General features: G+C 41.2%; 1 protein-coding gene across 1 annotated transcript in view; it reads right to left on the reverse strand.

The window, feature by feature from the left end:
• fbxw7 (F-box and WD repeat domain containing 7) overlaps window positions 1-26,780 on the reverse strand; it is a 316,690-nt gene that overhangs the window by 254,934 nt on the left and 34,976 nt on the right. The window lies entirely within an intron of this gene.

Consider the following 26,780-nt stretch of genomic DNA (forward strand, 5'->3'; position numbering starts at 1 on the left):
TGCAGAAAGAATAACAGAATTAATGCTTCCAGTGAAAAAACCCTTTGTCTTAACTGAGAATAAAAGAAGACGAGGTAAATTTAAATTGCAGAAAAGGTAGGAAGGATGGTTAACAGAATAAGCACACAAAACCTTCACCCGATCTGTATTTGGATTCTCCAGTGTAGAGACCACACTCTGAGCATCAAATGCAGTACACTAAATCAGAAATGCAAGCAGTTATTCTTGGATGGTGGGTAGGCAATTAAGGCAGGTGCTGCAACAAAATTGCTGCTTTCCAGACTCTAGGTCAAATTCTACACTTTCTAATAACACGTTCCCACCCCGAAATCCCATGACCTATTATGTATTTCGTAGAGATGTGCATTTCACAGCTTTCACAATCTTTTGTGTTTACTGTCACTCTCACCCTCTCCACATTTTTTTACACAGCTTTAATGTTCCTTTGTTTCATCTCTCCAACTGCACTAATTAACCAGATGTCTTCATCTAAGACTTAAGCCCAAGGCAATCAGTATGACAGATACAGATGCAGGCCATTTCTGCAGAAGTCCATGAGCTGATTTTGTCAATAAACTGGAAAATACACAAAATCACTTGACTCGGAATGTTCCGAGTCAAGGATATTGTCAAGGATATAGGATATTGTAATGATTGATGGCAAGGACCATGTACTACAGCATACAAAACAGGCCCTTTGGCATGCTGACCTGTATTTCTGCCTAGTTCTACCTAACTACATTTGGACCATAGCCCTCCATACACCTATCCAACCTGAGCATGCATCTGCCATATCTGGTAGCAGATTTTTCTATACTCACAGCGCTCTGGGTGAAGAAGTTCCTCCTCAAGTTCTCCTTGAATTCTTCAACTTTCACTCTTAACCTATGACCTCCATTTCTATTCTCATCTACCATCAGGGGGGAAAGTCTGCTTCCATTTACCTTATCTGTACTTATAGATCTATATTCCCAGATCCCTTTGTTCTACCACATACTTCAGTGCCCATTGATTCTCTGTGTAAACTCTACCCTGGTTCATCCTGCCAAAGTGCAACACCTCACTCTTATCTGCATTAAATTCTATCTACCACTTTTCTACCTATTTTTCAGTTTGTACAAAAGATCATATTGCAAGCTTTAATAGCCCTCCTCACTGTCCACTATGCTCCCAATCTTGGTGTCATCCACAAATTTGCTGATCTGGTTTCCCATCATCATCAACCAATTTAGCACCAATCTCTGTGGCACACTACTAATCACAGACTTCCAGAGTGCAAACATCTACTATTACTGTCTTGTCCCACTAAGCAATGCCAAATCCAATTTACCACTTCGTCCTGAATGGCAAGCACCCTAATTCTCTGGACCAGGCTCTCATGGGGGACCTTGACAAAGGCCTTTCTACAAGTCAATGTAGACAATGTCTACAACATTTCCTTCATCAACTTTCCGAATAACCTCTGAAAAACACTATAAATTTGGTTAGACACTACCTACCATGCACAAATGTAATGCTGATTATCCCTATCAAAGCCCATATCTATCCAAATACTTATGCAAGATCTCAATTCAAGAAGATTTCAGCTCATCACCTTCTCAAGGGCAACTAGGGATGGGCAATAAATGCTGGCTTAGCTGACAATGCCCACATCCCATAAATGAATAAGTAAAAAGTATCGCAGGAAAAGAGTGCTAAAGTTGAGGTAGCTGGTTTACAAATACAGGCAACTTGTGGTTAGGAGAAGCTGTTGATAGGGCAGAATTGCAGTCAACAGGATGAGTTGCAACATAAAAGGCAGACAAAATCGAAAAGAGTGAATACAGAACTGAAGGTGTTATATTTGAATGTGCAAGGTATACAGAATAAGGTAGATGAATTGCAGCACAGTTGTAGGTTGGCAGGTATGATATAGGCATCACTGAATCATTGGCTGAAAACAGATTATACCTGAAAGCTTAATATCCAAGGATACACATTATATTGAAAGGAAAGGCAGGAAGGCAGAGGGGATGGCGTTGCTCTATTGGCAAAAAAAAATGAAATCAAATCATTAGAAAGAGGTGACATAGGGTTGGAAGCTAAGGAACTGCAAGGGTAAAAAGACCCTGATGGGAGTTGTATACAGACCCCCAGAGGATGTGGTCTACAAATTACAACTGAAGATAGAAAATGCATGCCAAAAGGGCAATGTTACAATAGTCATGGGGGATATCAATCTGCAGGTAGATAGGGAAAACCTGGCTGGTGTTGGATCCAGGAGGGGGTATTTCTAGAAAGCCTTCGAGATGGCTTTTTCAGAGTAGCTCATACTTGAGTCAACTAGAGGATCAATTATTCTGGATTGGGTATTGTACAATGAACCAGAATTGATCAGAGAGCTTAAGATAAAAGAACCCTTAAGGGAAAGTGATCATAATATGATCAAATTCACCCTGAAATTTGAGGAGAAGCTAAAGCCAGATGTGTCAGTATTACAGTGGACTTAAAGGACTATAGATGCATGAGAGAAGAGTTAGCCAGAATTAATTGAAAAGAACACTGGCAGTGATAACGGCAATGGCTGGAATTTCTGAAAGCAATTTGGAAGGCACAGGATACATACATCCCAAAGCAGAAGTATTCTAAAGGAAAGATGACACAACTGTGGCTAACAGAGTCAAAACCAACATAAAAGCCAAAAAGGGGCCAAAGAGCAAAAATTAGTGGGAAGTTAGAGGAATGGGAAGCATTTAAAAACAAACAGAAAGCAACTAAAAAAGTCATTAAGGTAAAGATAGAATAAGAAAGTAAGCGAACCAATAATATTAAAATGGATACCAAAAGTTTCTTTAGATACATAAAGTGTAAAAGGGAGGTCAGAGTGGATATCGGACTGCTGCAAAACGATACTGGAGACATGGTAATGGGGACAATGAAATAGTGAACAAATGAATAAGTATTTTGCATCAGTCTTCATAGTGGAAAACACTAGAAATATGGTTCTAGGTGTGTGTGTGGGGGGGGGGGGGGGGGAGTCATGAAATGTGTGAAGTTACCATAGAGGGGGTTCTTGGCAAACTGAAAGATCTGAAGGTAGGTAAGTCACCTGGACAAGTTGGTGTACACACCGGAGTTCAAAATGCGGTGGCTAATGAGATTGATCAAGAGAAATGATCTTCTAAGAATCGCTAGATTCTGGAATGGTTCCAGAAGACAACTTGTCACTCCGCTCTTCAAAACGAAAGAGAACCAGAAGAAAGAAAATTATAGCCTAGATAGTCTGATCTCAGTGGTTGGGAAGATGCTGGAGTCAATTATTAAGGATGAGGTTTCAAGATACTTGGAAGCAGATAATAAAATAGACCATAGTGAACATGGTTTCCTCAAGAGAAAATCTTGCCTGACAAATATGTTGGAATTCTTTGAAGAAATAAGCAGGATAGACAAAGGAGAATCAGTTAATGTGTACTTGGATTTTCATAAGGCCTCTGACAAGATGCGACACATGAGGCTGCTTAACAAGCAACAAGCCCATGGTATTAGAGGAAAGTTTCTAGCATGGATAAAGCAGTGGCTAATTGGCAGGAGTCAAAGAGTGGGAATAAAGGGAGCCTTTTCTGACTGGCTGCCAGTGACCAGTGTTGTTCCACAGGGGTCCGTGTTGGGACAGTTTCATTTTACGTTACATATCAAAAATCTGGATGATGGAACTGATGGCTTTGTTGCAAAGTTTACAGACAATATGAAGATCAATGGAGAGACAGGTAGTTTTGAGGAAGTAGAAGACTACTTGTAGGTTGAGTCTGTGGTGAGGAAGGCAAATGGAATATTAGTGTTCATTTCAAGAGGACTAACAAGAACATAATGTTGAGACTTTATAAAACACAGGTCAGGCCTCACTTGGAGTATTGTGAGCACTTTTGGGCCCCTTATCTTAGAAAGGATGTGCTGAAACTGGAGAGGGTTCAAAGGAGGGTCACAAAAATGATTCCAGGATTGAATGGCTTGTCATTAATGAAGAATATTTGATGGCTCTGAGCTATATTCACTGCAATTCAAAAGAATGAGGGGTGACCTCTTTGAAAACTATCAAGTGGTGAAAGGCCTTGATAAAGTAGATGTGGAAGGGATGCTTCCTATGGTGGGTGAGTCCAAGACCAGAGGACACTGCCTCAGAATAGGGAGCATCCATTTAGAACAGAGATAAGGAGGAACTTCTTTAGCCAGAGTGGTGAATCTGTGGAATTCTTTGCCACAGGCAGCTGAGAAGGCCAAGCCTTTATGTACATTTAAGGCAGAGAATGATAGATTCTTGAATGGTTAGGGCTTGAAGGGATACGGGGAAAAGGCAGGAAATTTAAGCCAAGAGGAAAACTGGATCAGCATTGTTGAAATGGCACAGCAGACTTGATGGGCTAAATGGCCTAATTCTGCTCCTATATCTTGTGGTCTTATTGTCTAAGATAGGTCCACTCAGGGAGTAAAGAAGGGAATTTGTACTTGGAGCCAGACCAAGTCGCTAAGGTACTAAATGAGTAACTTGCATCAGTATTTAACAACGGGAAATAATTGGAGGATTGCTTCTGTAGAGTAGGCCAGACAGATAAGCTCTTGTACCTTTCAGTTCCAATGATTTGCTCACAGCTGACGTCAGGCTTACTGGCCTACAAGGTGAAGAGCTTCACAGAAGTTCCATGGCATTCCAGCAGCCCAATCAGCAGCAGGAGCAGCGCAGTGAGGAGGTTTCTCACAGGTCAGTGGCACTCATTTAAAAGGAGAGCTTCACGGGCATTCAATGTCATTCCAGCCGCCCAATCAGTGGTGGGAACAGCAGTAGTGATGAGTACATAAAAGTACAGGAGGGACAAGCAGAGTGGGTATTGTTGGGAAGGGGCCAGTGGTAAGAGTGAAAGTGTCAGGCTTTGGCTTAAAAGATGTATTGGCCCTGGGCAAGTTATCGGGGTAAGCTCGTTTCCCTTTTTCCTTACTGTGCTAGGGGTACTTGCTGTAGTTTAAAAAGCCATAGTGTTTTCATTATGCCAGATGTTGGAGTCCTGGGAGAACCAGTCTCCCAGGGAACTACAACTGCATGAAGTGCATCCAGCTGCAGCTCCTTGAAGACCATGTTCAGGACCTGGAGCAACAGCTAGATGACCTACAGCTTGTATGGGGCAGTGAGGAGATTACTGATCTGAGTTACAGGGAAATTGTCACCTCAAAGTTGCAGGAGGCAAGTAGCTGGGTCACTGTCAGGAGAAGGAATGGGGCATTGAATAGGCAGTTAGTGTAAGAGCACCCCTGTGGCCATTCCCCCTCAATGATAAATATATTGCTTTGGATACTGTTGTGGGAGATGACCTCCCAGAGGAATGCCACAGAGACCAGACTACTGGCACTAAGCATGGATCCATGGTACAGAAGGGAAAGAGGGAGAAGAGGGGAGCAGTAGTGATAAGGGACTCTAACAATCAGACGTAGACAGGCGATTCTGTGAACAGGAAACCCAGACAGTATATTGACTCCCAGGTGCCAGGGTCAGGGACATCTCATATCGCATCCAAAGCATTTTGGAGGGGGAAGGGGAGCAGCCAGATGTCTTGGTCCATATTGGTACCAATGACACAAGAAGGGAAAGCAAAGAGGTCCTGAAGAGAGAATTGAGTGCGCTAGGCCAGAAAGCTGAGCAGAACATCCAGCGTAATAATTTCTCGATTGCTATCTGTGCCATGTGGCAGTGAGCATAGAAACAAAATAACATGGCATATAAATGCATGGCTGAGGTCCAAGGGGCAGGGTTTCAGACTCTTGGATGACTGGATTCTTCTGGGGGAGGTATGACCTGTACAAAAGGGAACAAATTGCACCTGAACCTGAGGGGTACCAATATTCTCGTGGGCAGGTTTGTTAGAACTGTAAACTAATTTGGCAGGGGGATAGGAACTGGAGTGAAGGGACACAGAACAGGATGGATGGTAAAAAAACAAAGATAGCGTGCAGTCAGACTGTAAGGAAGGATAGGCAGTTGAAAGGACAAAATTGTAGCCAGCAGATTGAGTATCAAAAACAGTAGCAAATATAGTATTCGAAGTTAAAAATAAAAAAAATTGGATAGGTATATGGACAGGAATGGAATGGAGGGTTATGGGCTGAGTGCAGGTCGGTGGGACTAGGTGAGGGTAAGCACTCGGCACAGACTAGAAGGGCTGAGATGGCCTGTTTCCATGCTGTAACTGTTATACAGTTATGAGTGTTATATCTCAATGCACAGCATAGGGAATAAGGTGGATGATGTTCATTCGTTTGTAGAGATTGTCAGGTATGATGTTGTGGCCATCAATGAACCTTGGCTGATGGATGGTTGTAGTTGGGAGATGAATCTCCAAGGTTACACATTGTATTGGAACGATAGGAAGGTAGGCAGAAGGGGTGGTGTGGTCTGTTGTTAAAGAATAATATCAAGTCAATAGAAAGACGTGGTATAGGATTGGAAGATGTTGAATCAGTGTGGGTTAAGAAACTGCAAGGGTAAAAGGACTCTAATGGCAATTATATATCGGCCTCCAAACAGTAGCTGGCATGTGGACTACAGACTACAACTGGAAATAGGCGAGGCGTGTCAAAAGGACAATGTTATGATAATCATAGGAGATATTGACATGCAGGTAGAATGGGAAAATCAGGTTGGCTGCCAGTGACTAGTAGCATACTGCAGGGGTCAATGTTGGGACCTCTTCTTTTGATGCTGTTTTATCAATGATTTAGATGATGGAATAGATCGCTTTGCTGCCAAATTTGCAGATGATATTTAGATTAGTAGAGGGGCAGTTAGTGTTGTGGAAACAGGTAGGCTGTAGAAGGACTTAGACAGATTAGGAGAATGAGCAAGAAGTGGCAAATGAAACACAATGTTGGAAAATGCATGGTCATGCACTTTGGTAGAAGAAATTAATGTGGAGTCTATTTTCTAAATGGGGGAAAAATACAAAAATCTGAGATGCAAAGGAGTTTGGCATAATGCCTAAAGGTTAAAATGCAGGTTGAGTTGGTGATTAGGAAGGCAAATGCAGTGTAGCATTCATTTCAAAAGATCTAGAATGTAAGAGCAAGAATGTGATGCTGAGTTTTTATAAGGCACTGGTGAGGCCTCACCTTGAGCACTGCAAACAGTTTCAGGCCCCTCATCTTAAAAAATGTGGAAAGGGTTCAGAGGAGGTTCACAAAGATTACTTCTGGAATGAAATGATTATCATTCGAGGAACATTTGATAGCTCTGGGCTTGTACTTGCTGGAATTTAGAAGGATAGAGGATGACCTCATTGAAACCTTTCAAATGTTGAAAGGCCTAGACAGAGTAGATGTGGAAAGGATGTTTCCCATGGTGGGGGAGTCTAGGACAAAAGGGAACAGCCTCAGGTTAGAGGGATATCCATTTAAAACAGCAATGCAGAGAATTTTCTTTAGCCAGGTGGTGAATTTGTGGCATTTGTTACCACAGGCAGCTGTGGAAGACAGGTTGTTGGTTGTATTTAAAACTGAGATTGATAGGTTCTTGATTGGCCATGGCATCAAAGGTTACAGGGAGAAGACCAGGGAGTGAGGCTGAGGAGGGGCAAAAAGGATCAGCCATGATTGAATGGTGGAGCAGACTCAATGGGCCTAATGACCTAATTCTGCTGCTATGTCTTATGGTCTATCATTTCCTGGCTTACTTATTCTTTGAGCTCTCCTTGAACAATAGAACATTCGCTATCCTCCAGTCCTCTGGTACCAAACCCGTGGCTAAGGACATTTTAAATATCTCCGCCAGGACCCCTGCAGTTTCCGCACTAGCCTCCCGCAAGATCAGAGTGTCTGTCTCCCATGTAAATACAGATGCAAAAAAAAACATTTACGATCTCACCATCTCTTTTGGCTCCATGCATAGATGATTATGCTGTTCTTCAAGACTAATTTTGTCCCTTGCTATTCTTTTGCCCTTAACGATACAAGCCCTTGGGATTCTATTTCAGTATATCTGCTTGCGCAAACTGCTGTTCTCTTCTAGCCATCCTGACTTCTCTTTTAAATGTTCTCATATTTCTCAAGCATCTCATTTGATCCTAACTGCCTATACATGATATGTGCTTCCTTTTTCTTAACCAGGATCTCAATATCTCTTGAAAACCAACATTTATTTAGTGTCTTCCTCTGCCAAGTTACAATGGCAATTAAGTATGAAGGATACCTCATGCTCAAATGCTGGATTCAATGAGCTACTTGAATTGCATTGTGTTGTTTACAGAGCACATTGCACAAGCATCAATTGAAGTGATTGCTTGTCAATTGTAAAAGCAACTCTAGCTTAAGTGGTTTCCTATGGTAAAAACCAGCAGCCTGTGTTCTTAAAAGAGAAGTGTCCCAATGCTGTGGGGAGGATGAGTGTAAATGGGTTTTATTTCAAGACTGGATCTCATTTGAAGTTGATATTTTTTCCAGAGCTTATGCATAGCCATAGGCAAGTCAGGCACTTATTACCTGGGAGTGGATGTATTCCTTCTGTCCTATCTATCCCTCTCCCACTCATGCAATTCAGAACCAATTTTCTTTCCTCTTTCTCAAGTTTTGACAGAGGGACTTAGACCCAAAACATGAACTCAATCTCACTTTTCACAGATGCTGCCTAATCAGTTTCCAGCAATTACTGTTCCTTTTTTAAATTCCCTGCACATGTAGTTTTTGTCATATTTTCATTTATTGGCAGAACTGGTTAACAGACAGAACACACAAGGAATAAACAGATTGCTTTCAGAGTGGGAGGGTGTAACCAGTGGGATGCTGCAAGAATCAGTACTGGAACCCAACTGCACACCATCTACATCGATTAGGATAGGGAGGTGGGGGGAGGGAGTATAAAGTATTTAAGCTTATTGCAGATGCAGTACGGAACAGGCCCTTCTGGCCCAATGACCTGTACTGCCCAGCAACCCACCTATTTAATCCTAGCCTAATCACAGGACCATTTACAATGACTAATTAACCTACTAACTGGTACATCTTTGGAATGCGCGAGGAAGTTGGAGCACACAAAAGAAACCTACATGGTCACATGGTGAATATACAAATTCCTTATTGATGATGCTGGAATTGACCTCCGACACCCCAAACAGTAATAGTGTTGTGCTAACCACTACACTACCGTGGCACCAGTGTTGCTGCTCAGAAAGATCCTGATGCCTTTGCACATGAATTTCAGAAAATTAACATGAATAAATAGCAAGTAATTAATAGGCACATCAGCCTTTATAAACAAGGATCTGAGTGAAAGAATGAAGATGTGTCCCAGGTACAACTGCAGAGAGAATACGGTGCATATGTATGGTCTCCTTACCCAAGAAAGAATAAAAATGTGCTAGAGGGAATACAGCCACGTTAATGAGATTGATTCCTGGAAATTATACAATTCAAAGAGTTTAAAGAGTCCATATACCTTTGTGTTTAGAAGAATGAGAGGTAATCTCATTGAAAGATATTACATTTCTTCTTGAACCTTTCTGTTTGCCTGGTATTTCCTTCCCACAAGGGTACCTGGAACATGGCTCTCAATTCTGGCCACAAAGAGAGCACTCTTACTGGATCGTTTGCCCCTTATAATTTTGGAGCATTTTAAGGAGAAAGTGTCTCAGAAACATTGGAAGGAAGGGAACACCTCAAGGAAGTCACTGTGTAAGTTCTCTTATCATACAATCTTTGTCCTGTAATGTGCTGACCAAAATGGCACATGATACTTCAGCTTTGGCACAATTCACTTTTTAGTTCTAGCATAACTATCTTGTTTTTAATCCATGCCTCGGCCAGTGAATAAAAATTTCTGTATGCCTTCCTAACCATCTTACCTACCCATCCTCTTTGCACCTTGCTGATCAAATGCACTACCTCAATGGTGGGCAGGGGCATGCCAGGTTCCTGGCACAGAAGTGTTACCAGTTCAAGTTCAGTTTATCATCAATATGTATACCCCAAATGAAACAACGTTCCCCCGGACCATGGTGCACAACACAGTTCATATAACACTCATGCACAACACATAGTGATATTACCACAAATAAGTGATCAAATAAGGAGAACTGCATCCTTCTATATTTACAGTAATTGTACAATCATCCCTGTTTGCATTGATTCCAGTAGCACACCATTCTTAGGAATTTGTCTTGTGTGTGAAGAAAAAAACCCACATTTTTGGTGCATTCATGAGATTACTTTTCCTATGACCTAAAGCAAGCAGAGCTCTTCTATAGTAACAGCATTCAAACTTCTCCATAACTTCTGCCACCTCCAACGGGATCCCACAACCAAGCACATCTTTCCCTCCTCCCCTTTCTGCAGGGATCGCTCCCTACGCGACTCCCTTGTCCATTCATCTCCCCCATCCTTTCCCACCGATCTCCCTCCTGGCATTTATCCTTGTAAGCGAAACAAGTGCTACACCTGCCCGTCGGCTGGTGTGGTATACTGCATCCGGTGCTCCCGGTGTGGCCTTTTATATATTGGTGAGACCCGACGCAGACTGGGAGACCGTTTTGCTGAACACCTATGCTCTGTCCGCCAGAGAAAGCAGTATCTCCCAATGGCCACACATTTTAATTCCATTTCCATTCCCATTCTGATATGTCTATCCATGGTCTCCTCTACTGTCAAGATGAAGCCACACTCAGGTTGAAGGAACAACACCTTATATACCGGCTGGGTAGCCTCCAACCTGATGGCATGAACACTGACTTCTCTAACTTCTGTTAATGCCCCTCCTCCCCTTCCTACCCCATCCCTGATATATTTAGTTTTTCTTCCCCTCCCTGTTTTTTTCCTTTCTCTCTCTGCCCATCACTCTGCCTGTTCTCCATCTCCCTCTGGTGCTCCCCTCCACCTTTTTCTCCCTAGGCCTCCTATCCCATGATCCTTTCCCTTCTCTAGCTTTGTATCCATCCTTTCTGCCAATCACCTTTCTGGCTCTCAGCTTCACCCCACCTCCTCTGGTCTTCTCCTATCATTTTGCATTTTCCCCTCCCCCTCCTACTTTCAAATCTCTTTCTATCTTTCCTTTCAGTTAGTCCTGACAAAGGGTCTCGGCCTGAAACGTCGACAGCGCTTCTCCCTATAGATGCTGCCTGGCCTGCTGCGTTCCACCAGCATTCTGTGAGCATTCAAACTTATTTCCTTTTCTCAAGATCATATTTACAGCTTCTTCAAAATCTTCTTAAATGTTCTCTTCAAAGAATAGAAAAGGTCACAACTTTATGCAAGTTATTTCTGTCACCCTTTAGCATTTCAGGCAGGACGTGTTCTCTGGAGGGCCTGTCATTTTTTTTTAAAGTATTGGATGGGATTTCTATCACTTGGCAGGCTAAGCTAACATCAGGATTGCAAAAGAATGCTCCTTCAAAATGGGCATTAACTGTTTCTCTATCCCTAATGAGCTTTTCTCAATCCTTGGCTCTCAGAAGGGTGAGTCCTTCAGCATTTCAGCTGTGCACATTCTGAACAGTGCTAAAGAATACAGGCATTGTGCCTATTGAATAGTTTCTCAACACATTTAGTTCTTGTAACCCACAATTTTTTTTTGTTAGAGCTTGTACTTCAGCACCTGTAGACATTTTTTTGTCTCCCTTTAGCATAACCTAGCAGGTCCAATACTAACTAAGTCCTGACGAAGGGTCTCAGCCCAAAACGTCGACAGACCTTCTCCCTATCGATGCTGCCTAGCCTGCTGTGTTCTACCAGCATTTTGTGTGTGTTGCTGTTTGCAGATTTCCTCATGTTAGGTCCAATACTTTGCAGTTATGAATCATTAGTTCCTGGAAATCATGGTAATTCTCATTAAACCATCTCAATATTTCCAGGCAGGGAATCTGAACATCTCTACATGGATGCTAATCATGATGGACTTCAAAGTAAACCACATACTATGAACATGAGATTCTAGTTGGTCAGGAGTTGCCAGGTTATTCACAACACACCTGATTTTTTTTTATGTGTGGTGTCCTCAGAGTCTCAGCATGGATTTTCCTGAAGCGGTATTGTTGTTGCCATCATTTAAGGATTTGGTAGAGATGACCACAATTGTTGGCAGCTCCTATGGTATTATCAGACAATAGCATAAACTAGCAAGTGCCAACATATAGATTGAATGTCTTGCCACAAGGTCTCATTTCCAGGTTATGGAAGAGATGTGTTCCTGAGAACTATCTATAAAACAATATCTCTATAACTTTGAAATCTTAGCTTATTTTCTAATCATCTCACATCACTCTTGACACACTTGCTAGAATTCTTTTCATTTATCAAAATTTACCTTAATACAGGCCATAATTAATGAAATATATATTGTATCTAGTCATTAATATCACAAAACATTTCATTACTACTACCATCACCACCACAAAAAAAGCTTTAAGATATATAGGACAATGTGCAACATTGCATTTCTGCAAATCAAGTCATTTGCAAGTTTTTCTAATAAAAATCTATTTGCTTTTCCTTATGACAAGACCATTGTACCAGATATTTCATCAGAAGAACATCAGCAGATTTAACTTCCCAGAGGTTGATGTCCTTTTCAACTCATAGGAACCACTAGTGGAGTAATGGCAGAACTTCTCGTCTTCATCTCCCATCTCATAGCCATGAAAGAAAGTACGGGAATGGTGATACTGTGGAAGCTGCATTAAGACAATGATTGCCTGGGGAAGTTGTAGTCAAGTCAAGTGAGACCTTTGAAATACGACCACGGGAAACACCTCTGACTACGACAGACAAGATAGACCATGGCAGTGTATACTTATGCCAGACAACTGAGGCCTCTTTTTGAGAAAAGTCTTCCTAAAACATAGTGTGCCTTTACACAATTAGGGAGGTGCTGAAGACAGACAAGATAACAGAAGGATGTGAAACAATAACTAAGGCTCTTTTGTCTTAACTTCAAAATATTAAATGTCTGCTTGAAGTTTCGATTGACCTTAACACCTTTATTGTGAATGGCGACTGATATTGCGAGTAAGGAATTCAAACATATACAATGATCAATATCCATAACTGATAAGCCAGTTCTGTATAAAAATAGTAGTTTACTGTACAGACTTCAGAACAGTGCATTCTCCTGGTGCACAAGTAAAATTTAAAAAGAATGCCTGAACCATAAGAATCCGTGTTTTCTAGGCCCAGTTATTTTATTATTGGTGACAACAGTTACTTCGACAAAATCACCAGATAGAAATATCCCTCAGGCTTTAAATTATGTGCCATGATTCAAGGTAAATGGAATTCAATTACCAAACCAGGATTTGGTAATAAAACATTTGTATTAATCAACAGCAGCAAGAGACTACTACTTATTTAGAAAAAGAAAAGCATGGAATTGAAAGTGATCTGAGAAACCTGATTAATAATAAGCTGAAGTTATTACAACAATACTTGGACATAATAAGTGAAGCCAATCAGGCATTTGATTCTTTTCATACTAAACTAAAACAATTGAGTAAATACTGTGACTCCATACACACCTTGAGTAGGCCTGTATGTCTCCAGTCACTAGAATACAAAAAAAGATACTACAGGCAAATGAAATGACAAAGTGAACAGGCAAAATCATTGAAGGGATATGGGGAATTGATCTTATAAATTAAGCATGTTTTCACAGTAAAAGATCATGAGGTGCTAAGATTACCATCATTATCTGGCTGGAATTCTGAAGTAAACAATGCTGTTTGAAATTATCTACAAGAGTAGAATAAAAAGTATGTTGGATTAGATTGTACCATTTATTTTCTTTGTGGTTTAACCTTCTTACCTTGTTTGTCTTTTTATGTAATTGACTATATATATATATATACAATTGTTCAGTCTATTTCCTGGTGGTTATGGTTCTTCTGTATTTTGAAAGCTTCTTAGGTTTCACATTATTTGAATAGAGGCTATGTGATTGGCTAACTCTTATCTACAAAATTTGAATGGAATGTCTGTTACAAGAGCAAAGTATGTTGGCACTCTTCTTTCCCTGTATTTTCTCTTAGCACTCTCTGTAAATGTGCACAATGGTAGCGAGGGCTTTACCCACGATGGACTGAACATTTCCACCATTATTTGTAGCATTTTCTGTTCAAGGGCATTGATATTTCCATATCAGACCGTGACGCAACCAGTCAATAAATTATCCACCACACATCTACAGATGTTTGTCAAAGTTTCATACGCCATGACGAAACTTCGCAAACTTCGAAGGAAGTACAAGCACTACCATGCTTTCTTCGTAATTGTACCTACAATGCTGGCCTCAGGACAGGTCCTCTGAAATGATAACACTGAGGAACTTAAAGTTGCTGACCCTCTCCCCCCGATACCCCAATGAGGACTAACTCATGCACCTTTGGTTTCTTTCTCCAGAAGTCAATCTTTCAAGCATCACTTGATTCTGGCATGGTCCCAAAGGGCTGGAAGATTGCAAATGTCACTCCACTCATTAAGAAAGGAGGAAGGCAAAAGAAAGGAAATAATAGGCCAGTTAGCCTAACCTCAATGGTTGGAAAAGTGTTAGAATCTATTATTAAGGATGAGATTTTGAGGTACTTGGAGACTAATGATAAAATAAGTCAAAGTCAACATAGGTTCTGTAAAGGGAAATCTTGCCTGACAAATCTGTGAGAGTTCTTCAAGGAAGTGACAAGCAGTGTGGGTAGAGAAAAAGCAGTGGATGTCATTTACTTGGATTTTCAGAAGACATCTGATAAGTTGCCACACACGAGGCTGCTTAACAAGATAAAATCCTAGGGCATTCAAGGAGTGATGCTGGCATGGATAGCAGAATGGCTGACAAGTGGGAATAAAATGGGCAGCAAGTGGGAATAAAAGGGGACTTTTCTGGTTGGCTGCCAATGAGTAGTGGTGTTCCTCAGGGGTTAGTATTGGGACCACTGCTTCACACATTGCTTGCCAAAGATTTGGTTAATGAACTGATGGCTTTATGGCAAAGTTTGCAGATGATACGAAGATTGGTGGAGGGGTAGGTACTGCTGTGATTGCAGCAAGACTTGGCCAAATTGGAAGAATGGACGATGAAGTGGCAGATGGAATAGTGTTGGGAAATGTATGATAATGCATTTTGGTAAAAGGAACAATAATGCAGACTATTACCTAAATGAGAAGGTTCAAATATCAGAGGTGCTGAGGGACTTAGGAATTCTTGTGCAAGACTCCCAGAAAGTTAACTTACAGGTTGAGTCTGTGGTAAACAAGGCAAATGCATTGTTGGCATTTATATCAAGGGGAACAGAATATAAAAGAAAACAGATAATGCTGAGCCTTTAAAAGACAACAGTCAGGCCACACTTGGAGTATTGTCAACAGTTCTGGGCCCAACATCTCAGAAAGAATGTGTTGTCGTTGGAAGGGTCCAGTGGAGGTTCACGAGAATAAGTCCGGGATGAAGGGGTTAACAAATGAAGAGCTTACTGAATGTTGAAAGGACTAGATAAGGGTGAATGTGGAGGGGATGTTTCCTATGGTGGGGGTATCCAGAACTAGAGGGCACAGTCTTAAAATTAAGGGGTGACCCTTTAGAACAGAGGTAAGGAGGAATTTTTTTAGCCAGAGAGTAGTAAATCTGTGGAATACTCTCCCATAGACAGTGGTGGAGGCCAAGTCCATATGCACGTTTAAAGCGGAAGTTGGTCATTTCCTGATCGGTCAGGGATCAGAGGATATAGCAAGAAGGCAGGTGTATGGGGTTGAGTGGGATCCAGGATCAGCCATGGGGGAATGGCGAAGCAGACTCAGATGGCTGAATGGCCTAATTCTGCTCCTATATCTTACAGTCTTAGAGTTACACTATTATAGCTCAGGGTGGAGTTCAGAGTGCATTTACTTTGCAAGCAAGTTTGTACATTCCTTCCTGTGTGTGCATAGGTTTCCTCAAGGTGTTCCAGTTTCCCTCCACAGTCAAAAGATGTACCAGTCAGTGGGTTAATTGGTCACTGTAAATTGTCTTGTGTTAGGCCAGGGTTAATATCTGTGGTTTGCTGGGTGTCACGGCTTAGTGGGGCTGGAACATCCTGTTCCACAGTCCATCTCTAAATAAATAAATAGGTGTCACTTTGTTAGGGGCATAATACAGATTTCATAATACAGTCATTTAAGGAGATAGATGGACAGATATGTAGGCAAATGGCAGAGAGATACTTTTTTTAAAAAAAAACGTGTCATGGTATGAAAAAACTTTAATTTCCTGAATATGAATTGGGATTGCCTTAGTGCAAAGGCTCAGAGGGAACAGGATTTGAGATGTGCCCAAAAGCCTATCAAGTACAGATTTCTGAGCCCTTATTACATGGGTAATAAGGAAAGCTATTAGAATAAAAAATCCAAGATACAGAATTAACAATTACTTGGAATGGCAGGGTCTTATCAAAAAGAGATGTAATTGCTTTGTCAGAGCAGATCCTGTCTGATTAATATGGCATTTTGTTTGGAAAAAAGATAACCTCCTCTCATTTTTGAGAGATCATTGATGCATCAGTAAGGTGTTATGTAGGAGTCTGGCCCAAATCTGTTAGGACCTACAGGATCCAGTGCAAGTTGGTAATTAAATTCAAAATTGGTTTTCCAATAGGAGACAGAGGGTGATAGTATAGGATTGTTTTTATGTTTGGATGCATGTTACTCCTGATGTTTCACGCCGATTGGTGCTGGGTGCCTTGCTGGTTCTAATGCATGTGAATAATTTGGACGTGGCTGTTAGAAGAATAACCGGACGTCAGAAAGATTGGTGAAGTTACTGACTGTGCAGATGGTAGTTAGGTTACAGTATATGTGTTGATGAAATGGGCTGAGAAATAGCAGATGGAATTTAATACAGATACTGGTAACATGATGCATTTTTGTAGTAATGAAGTTACATTAGAAAGTTTTTGACAAGAACAGGCCATTCAGCCCAACAAAGCTTTTAAAATTCCTATTCACATAGTGTTGAAATAACTATCGATTTAACACAAAAAAGATTATACTTGTTCATTTATTTATTGAGAAAAATGATCCAATATTACATGTATTTATTGGAAAAAGAATGTGAACCCTTCACATACCCTTTGCTTTCAGTAACGGGTGGTGAGCCCCTTGTCTAGCAATAACTTGATCAGTCCTGCTCATCGGCTTGGAGGAATTTTAGGCCATTTCTCCTTACAAAACTGCTTCAACTCTGGTTTGTCTGTAGGCTTCCTTGCATGAACTGCTTGCTTCAGATCCTTCCACAACACATGCATTAAGGGCAGGACATACCAAAACACAAATTTTCTTCTCTCAAAACCATTCTGTTGTTGATTTACTTGTCTTTCAGATCATTGTTTTGGTGCATTATCCAAATTCTATTAAGCTTCAGGTGATGGATGGCTACCTTGACGTTCTCCTGTAAAATATCTTGATACAATTTTGAATTCATTGTTCCCTCAACAACTGCAAGCTGTCCAGGCCCCGAGGCAGCAAAACAGCCCCAAACCATAACGCACCTTCCACCATGCTTCGGAGTTGGTGTGCAGTTCTCTTTTACCTCCAAACATAGTAATGTGAACAAAAAGTTCAACTTTTGTCTCACCTGTACACAGAACATTGTCCCAGAAGCATTGTAGAATATCCAGGTGGTCTATTGCAAATGAGATGTGCAGCGATGTTTTTTATTTGGAAGCAGTGGATTCCTCTGTGGTGTCCTTCCATGAACACCATTCTTCTTTAGTGTTTTTCTTACACATGAACAGAAACTTCAGTAAATTCTAGAGATTTCTGCAGGTCTTTTGCTGTTACCTTTTTTCACCTCCTTCAGCATTGCATGTTATGCCCATGGTGTGATCTTTGTAGGACACCTAGGGAGAGTAGTAACAGCACTGAATTTCCTCCATTTGTAGACAATTTCTCTTACTGTGGAATGATGAATACTCAGGTCTTTAGAAAAGCTTTTGTAGCCTTTTCCAGCTTCATGCATCTCTGCAATTCTCCTTCTAAGATCCCCTGAAAGTTGATCATGGCATGGTGTACCTAAACATATCTTTCTTGAGAAGAGCAGGCTCTGTCAGTAACCTGACTTTGTGTGTCTTTGTTTTAGGGCAGAGCATCTGTACAATCCACACCTCCAACCTCATCTCATTGATTGGAATACCCGGATTCCAAATACATTTTGTAGAAGACCTTGCCACAGAGGGGTTCACATTCTTTTTCCCAACAAATATATGTAAAATTGGATCATTTTGTCTCAAATAAATGAATAAGTATAATGTATTTTATTATTTATATAATTGGGTTCTCTATCTAGTTTCATGACTTGTGTGAAGATCTGGTCACATTTTAGGTTATTTTATGCAGAAATAGCAAAATCTCTGCAGGGTTCACACACTTTCTAGCACCACGGTATGTTGTATGTCCCTGGAGATCTATTAAATTTCAGCATTCAGCAGCACCTCACTTTCTAAGCTCTCCAAGTCACTTAAAACAACTTTATTTTACTGGCATATTGCTAGTATCTTTGCAGGTGAATACCAGTTAAGAGTATCCACCATGTCCTCCTCTGTATAACTTAACACCCCACTATTCTTCATAATATACTTAACTTCCTCCTTGACTTTTCTTTTACTACTAAAGTATTGAAAAAAAAATAGCAGCAATATCCTTCTCAACTATCTTTTGGTAATCTGAATTTCCCTCTTGACTATAGCTCTCATATTTTCATATACTCTATGGTTGCTTTTTTTTTTGTATTCCTTCTCTTCAATAATTTTTGTCTATCTTTATTCATTTATGTAGCTGACCTGTTGTTTTTATTGCTTCTCCCGAACTTGGGTATGAACATTTCCTACACTGAGTGTATTACCTCTAAATCGACCCCACTGTTCCTCAACTGGCTCAATATACTCCATGAAACTTCAATGCCTGCTTCAGTCAATCAATTGTCCTTTTTACTCTCAGTATCATTGGCTTGAGTTTGAATTACTGGGACTTCTACAAAAATAGCTTATCATGAAAATATTCTTGAAATTGCTCCACATACACAACAGTAATAGCTATGGCCATACTTTCCCAATTGCCCATTTGTTAAAAGCGCAGTCTACTCAGAACTACACAGTTTTCCACCAAATTCTCCACTTCATGGCCAAATGCCTCTGTTCAAAACCTTTTCAATTTTATGATTCAATCTACAGGCAAGTGAAGCTGAACGGCTTCTTTTGATAGATGACTCCAAATCCTTTCAAAACGCTAGTTCATGGTGGCAAGTCACATGTGATGGAGCAAGGCGGGCAAAATATATGTTTGGAAACTGCCATAAAAAAGATTAAGTTTGAGCTTTTCCACATGAGAGTACTGAACATAAAAGCAATTGTTAGATATACACATAATTATGAGAATCATGAACATGAGAAAATCTACAGACACTGGAAATCAAAGCAATACACACAAAATGCAGGAGGAACTCAGCATGTATAGAAAAGAGTAAACAGTTTACTTGGGTATTAAAGTTAATATTTCCCTATTGTCTGTGGCTAAAACAAATTACTCTTTAATTTTGAAAAAAAATAGAAGATATTAATAGATGGAGACACCTGCCAGCATCAGTCCCGGCCTGTATATCGGTCATTAAAATGAACGTCTTACCCCGCATAATTTTACCAGCTCAATGATTCCACTTGCGCCTCCAGCAGGATATTGGCAAAAACTGGACTCCTTACCACAATGCTATGTTTGGAACAGTAAATGACCCAATATAAAGTGGTCAACTCTACAATTCAAAAAGTCGGATGGGGGATTGGCATGTCCAAATTTTAAACTGTATCACTGGGCATTTGTATTAAAAAAATCTTAGCTATTGGATGGAGGATGATAAAGTTTCATCATGGAAAAATATAGAACAAGCGCTAATAGCACCAATAAGGTTGAAGGACTTTCTCCTTAAAGGTATGTCTACCAAAAATGTGATTTATGTTACGGTCCAATTTTAACCCATATGCTACAAGTGTTTACAGCAGCAGCAGAATTCCAAAAATTTAGACGTGTATGGTGCAAATCATCTACATTATGGAACAATTATCATTTTCTATCTGGGAGGAAACCACACTAACAGAACTTGGGAGGATAAAGTTATTACTACTCTTCAAGATATTAATGGGGCAAGTACTATCCTTAGCTTTCAAGAACTGGTATCTCGATATAATATTGATAAACACACTCTTTTCTTCTACTTTAGAGTAAGATCAGCTTGTAAAGCCTACAGAGTTCCCTGGGGGTCAGATTTAAAGGACCATTCCATTTTAAGTTGGATACAGAGTGCTTCAAGACAGATAGTGTTATATATCTATGATAAACACCCAGAAATATATACCCACATCAGGAATGAAAGCCTGGGATAGGGACATATCTGAATTGGGACAAGACTTAGACTGGGATGCGATTTGGAATAATGTTGCCAGTGCTTCGAAAAACCCATTTCATCCATATATACACTTGAAATTTTGTCATAGAGCATATATCTAACACTGAGAATTAGACATCAAATGGGACTGGTTCCTGACCCATATTGCTCATTTTGCTCCCACAGAACCTTTGGCTCTTTTATACATGTTGTATGGGAATGTCCAGGGGTTTTTGGTTTGTGGGGGAAGGCTATTAGTACTCTTACAGAACTAATGGGGGTACAATTACCAATGGACCCCACTGTACATCTTCTAAATGATGACTCCCACCTTCCCCTTACGGAAAAAACACGCAAAATCTGTCGGGCAGGCTTGACTGCAGCTAAGAAGATTGTAGCCCAGTGTTGGAAATCTCCTCATGATATATCAAGTACTCACTGGCTTTGGAGCTTTTTGGACATTTCTTACCTGGAATTATCATCAGCAAGAGTAAATGATACACGACCAAACAATCTTAATGTGGACAAATTTGATATCTAACTTAAAAGATCTTCTGTTAAAATAGGAATGCTTTGTCTGTGTACGCACTACTATTCAGTTGGTTGGTGGAGGGGAGAGGGGTGGGGAGCAGAGAGAGGAGTGGAGAGGGGAGGGGGTGGAGAGTTGAAGGTGGCTGAGTTAAACAGTCAAAATGTAATCGGCAACTGGTTGTACTGAATGTAATTTGTCGGTGATGCAATAAAAATTAGTGATAATAAAAAAAGAAAAAAAGAGTAAACAGTTGATGTTTTGGGCCAAGACCCTTCTTCAGGAGTAGAAATAACAATGAGAAGTCAAAGTAATAAGTTGGGGGAGGGGGGGAGGTGGTACAAGGTGAAACTGGGAGAGGGGAAGCAGTGAAGTAAAGAGTTGTGAAATTGTTTGGTGAAAGAGATAAAGGGCTGGAGAAGGGGGAATCTGATAAGAGAGGCAGAAGGCCATTTTAGAAAGGGAAGGGGGAGAAGCACCAGAGAGAGGTGATGGGCAGGTAAGGAGATAAGAGGACAGGGATTGAGAACAGGAATGGGGAATGGTGAAGGTGGGGCAATTACTAGAAGTTTGAGAAATCTATGTTCATGCCATCAGGTTGGGGACTACCCAGACAGAATATAAGTTGTTCCTCCAACCTGAGTGTAGCCTCATCACGAAAGTAGATGTGGTCATGGGACTGACATGTTGAAATGGGAATGGGAAGAATAGAAATGAATGGCCACCAGGAGATCCCGCTTTTTCCAATGGACAGAGTGTGGTTGCTCAGCAAAGCAGTCTCCCAATATCCGTCAGGTCTCATCAATAAATAGGGGGCCACACCAGGAGCACCAGATACAGCAGATGACCCCAATAGATTCACAGGTGAAATGTTTCCTCACCTGGAAGGACTGCCTGCGCCCCGAACGGTAATGAAGGAGGAGGTGCAGGGGCGGGTGTGACACTTGTTCTGCTTGCAAGGTTAAATACCAGGAGGGAGTCAGTGGGAAGGGACAAATGGACAAGGGAGTCACGTAGGGAGCAATCCCCGCCAAAAGCAGAAAGTAGTGGGGGTGGGTTGAGGAGAAAAGGATGTGCTTGGTGGTCCCACTGGGGATGCGGAAGTTATAGAGAATCATGTGCTGGATGCAGAGGCTGGTGAGGTGGTAGGTGGAAAGAAAGCAGAGGGTGGAGGAAGGAAAGTCCTTTCGCTGAAGGAGGACACTGTGGCGCCCCATTTCCTAGCGTATCCGAACCGACTCACAATTAGATAGCCTACGGGGGTTTGCGAGCACAGAGCTTTGGAGCCTCTACGCCATGGGGGGCCGGTTGACAGAGGCTTAAAAGTGAGGCTGAAGTTTTCGACTGCAGTTACCGACTCCGTGTCGTAATTTTAGCGCTGCGTGTAGCACACCGCTACAACACCTTATTAGTTATGGAAGGAAAATTTTCATCTTCAGAGCAAGTATGGTAGAGGCATGGGAACTGAGATAAGGGGGTGGCATTTTTACAGGTGTCAGGGCGGGAAGTAGTATAGTCCAGGTACCTGTGATTGATTGATTGAATTTCGGTTCATTGTCAATTTAGAAACCGCAACTGCAATGCAGTTAAAAAATGAAACAACCTTCCTCCAGAATGATATCACAAAAGCACACAACAGAACAGACTACACCAGAAAATCCACATAACGTCTGGCAATCCCCAAATCCAGAGTTTGGAGAGGCTGCTGCATATTAATATCGCGCTACCATCTTAGTGCACCCCTGGAAAGGTGCTCCGATCCCACCAGACAAAACAAGACTACCCAGACACACCAAGTCAGGAGACCAACTCTACCACCCAACAAACCAAAAACTAAAGCTACAAGACCTACACAAAACCACATATTTACAACCCATTATTTTTATTTACCATTATTTACCATTTATTTTTACCATAATTGATAAAAAAAAAACAGACCATGGGCATAGTAAAAATAGTCCAAATATGTTAAAAGACTAAGTTCGAAAGAAACCACCACACAGCTTCCACAAGTCCTCAGGGTCCCAAAAGACTTGTCATCCCACGCAGGCGGCAGAAGGGAATACCCCCGCTATGGACTTCCACGGCGCCGCCAGACTCAGCCTCACAGACGCAGCACACACTGAAAGCACCCCGACCCCAGCGGACTCTTGAGTCCGAGTGAGAATCAATCAGTAGATAAACTGTCTCCAGAGATAACGGTAGAGAGATCAAGAAAGGAGAGGGAAATGTCAGAAATGGACAGGTAAATTTGAGGACAGGGTGAAAGTTGGAGGTATAGCTGATGAAGTCAACGGGCTCAGCATGGGTGCAGGAAGCAGCACCAATGCAGTTGATGTAGTGTAGGAAAATCTGGGGGAGTGGGGGGGATGATACCGCTGTGGCCTTGGAACATGGACTATTCCATGTAGCCGACAAAAAGGCATGTACCAGCTGTGACCCATGCAAGTGCTCATAGCAACACCATTGGTTTGTAAGAAGTGGGATGAGCCAAAGGAGAAATTATTGAAAGTGTATATCAGTGACACCTGGTGTAGGTTAAGAGACTGCTTCAACGAGCACCTATGCTCCATTGCCAGAAAAAGCGTAATCTCCCGATGGCCACCCATTTCAATTCTACTTCCCATTCTGACATGAAAGTCTATGGCCTCCTCTCCTGCCACATTCAGCTTGGAGGAGCAACATCGTATATTTCATCTGCTAGCCTCCAACTTGATGGCATAAACATCGATTTCTTGAACTTTTGGCAACTGCCCCCCTTCCCCCCCTTCACCGTTCCCCATTTCCCTCCCTCATCTTATCTCCTTACCTGTCCATAACTTCCAGCTGCTGCTCCTCCCCCTTTCCTTTCTTCCGTGATCTTCTATCCTATCAGATTTCCCCTTTTCCAGCCCTTTATCTCTTTCACCAACTTCCCAGCTCTTTACTTCACCCTCTCCTGGTTTCCTCTATCACCTACCATCTTGTGTTTCTTCTTCTCCTCCCTCCACCTTCTTACTCTGGCCTGATCTTTTTCTCCAGTCCTGATGAAGGGGCTCTGCCCGAAACACCGACTGTTTACTCTTTTCCATAGATGCCTCTTGGGCTGCTGAGTTCCTCCAACATTTGGTATGTAACAATTATGAGACACTACAGTATTAGAAGATTGCTGTCTCATTAAATCAAACAGTTTGTCACCAGGTTTTGTGTTATCATGGGATCTGGACCAACTCAGCAAGCAGTGGACAATAATAAAAATATGATTATATTGCTACTCTGGTCACACTGATTTAGACTTCAACAGTTAAAACTTCTGAAGGCTTAGATTACATTTGCTCTGCAATTATAACAATTGTTCAAACTTAGACACTTGTTTTCCAACACCAGCTCTTCAGCATTTCCCTCCAAATAGCGGTAACAGGCTCTTGTCAATGAAAAAATTTGGGGGTAATATCCCCCACAAATCCAATCACTGAGTACAACAAATCCATGAGTGACACACACAAAATGCTGGAAGGAACTCAGCAGATTAGGCAGCTTCTATGGAGAGGAATAAACAGTCAACATTTTGGGCTGAGACCCTTTTTATGAATCCTGATGAAGTCTCAGCCCGAAATTTTGATGTTTATTGCTCTCCATGAGATGCTGCTTGCACTGCTGAGTTCCTCCAGCATTTTGCGTGTTACTCATGGACTTCTAGCATCTGAGAATCTCACGTCAATAAATCCATAACGTGACATCAACAAGACCATTCATCCTCTGCCTCCTTCCCTCATGTCTTTAAATCAGTAAAACACTTGAGCCGAGGTAACATTGGTTAGATCTCTCCATGTTCACCTACTGCCCGATTCAGAATCGGGTTTATTATCGCTATCTTATATGATGTGAAATTTGTTGGTTTGTGGCAGCAGTACAGTGCAAAGATTTTTTTAAAATGCTATAAATTAAACATAATACTACAAAAAAGAGAGAAAGGAATAATGAGATAGGGTTCATGAACCGTTCAGAAATCTGATATAGAGGAACAGCAGTTCTAAATTTTGAGTGTGGATCCTCAGGTTCCTGTTCCTGTACCTGTGGTGTGGCTCCTTAGTGATGGATCCCACCTCAACAGGAGGGCAGTGCCTGTGATGGAGCTTTCTGCAACTCGTCAATGCTCTCCACCATATTTCCATAGAAATTTGCATTTAGGATCTTTGTTGGTGTAACAAATTTCATCAAACTCCTAACAAAGCAGAGCTTCAGGTGTGCCTTCTTCATGATTGCCTGATGATTCATTTCCAAGTAGTTGTCAAAATAAATATTGCAAACCTTTGAAAATAGTCTATTCATTTTACTAGAAGGAAGAAACAGGATAACTTAGGAGTTCAAAGTATGTAGGTACATTTTCCTGTTAGAAATCTACACTTTCATTGTATTCTACTTGAGAACATTGCTGGTAATAAGTAGCATAACCTTTTATTCCATAACAGGAATATTTCACACCAACTTCATTAACACTTATTATCTGAATGAGATTAACTCATTCAGATAAAACTAGGAATTAACTTAAATCTGAGACCTGTGATCTATCTCAGCCATAGACTGATGGACAACAAGTAACATATGGCATTGAAATGCTTCGTCATGAACATACTCAATAAGAAAGTCTTACCAACTACCACCTTAATTAAGTGACATTATTGTCAACATTGAGGGTCACACTTGAGCAACTTGGCCAAACACATAAACACTGAGTATAAGAGCTGGTCAGAGGTTAGGCATCTTGCCCAAAGCTTTTTCATCATCCTATAAGTGACATCAGTAGTATTATGGGACATTTTCTCCTTCCAGTAAAACAAAATTCCCTTCCCCTACCTTTTTCTTCTATTCCCCACCCTGGCCTATTAACTCTTCTCACCTGCCTATCACCTCCCCCTTGTGCCACTTCGCCCAAGGTCCACTCTATCAGATTCCTTCCTCTCCAGCCCTTCACCTTTTCTACCCACTTGGCTTCACCTATCACCCAGCTAGAATCATTACCCCCCTTCACCTTTTTATTATGTCATCTTCCCCCCTTACTTTCCAATCCTGAAGAAGGGTTTATTTCCATGGATGCTGTCTGACCTGCTAAGCTCCTCCGCATTTTGTGTGTGTTACTATTTTCCACCTGTCTGGAAGAGCACAGTGCCAAAATTCTCAAGAATGTCAATACCATCTATGACAAAGCACTTCATTTAATTGGCATCTCATCCACCAACATAAACACTGATTCCTTCAACCAACACATTGATTGCACTGTGTACCATCTACAAAACACACTGCAGTTAGTTTTCCAGGAAACTGCAACAGTACTTCCTAAATACATAACCTTTACAACAAAGAACAAAGGTGACAGGTATGGGAAATAAAGTATGGGAATACTACCACCTGAAGGCTCCTTTCAAAGAAGCACATTGTCTCGATTTGGAAATACTTTTTCTAAGGTATTTGTAGTAAATTATGCCTGCCTTCTAACAATGGCCCACTAACTATAATCTTCCACAATAAAAAGATTTTTGTATACAGTAATTACACAAACCAAGTACATGAGTACTCTTTAGAAAAGAAACCGCGTATATTTTGTACAGTACTGGCTTCTACATTAACAATGAAATTAATTTAACTTCAGTTGATGTAGTTCACCCACATAACAAAAAGCAACTACTTCTTTTTCCCCTTCAATGAAATATTCTGCTTCTAGCTCCTTGCCACTTTTATGCACCACATAGTTGACTTGCAGAACACTCAGGAGTAGATTATTCTCCCTCTGCAGTTCCTGTGCCCCAACCCCAGCCTCACTGTCTTTCTCCTAGTGACACTAAGTCTCTTTGGGATAGATTCCATAAGCAATGCACTACA

The sequence above is a fragment of the Hypanus sabinus genome, chromosome 3 (genome assembly GCF_030144855.1).
Source record: "Hypanus sabinus isolate sHypSab1 chromosome 3, sHypSab1.hap1, whole genome shotgun sequence".
NCBI lineage: Eukaryota > Metazoa > Chordata > Chondrichthyes > Myliobatiformes > Dasyatidae > Hypanus > Hypanus sabinus.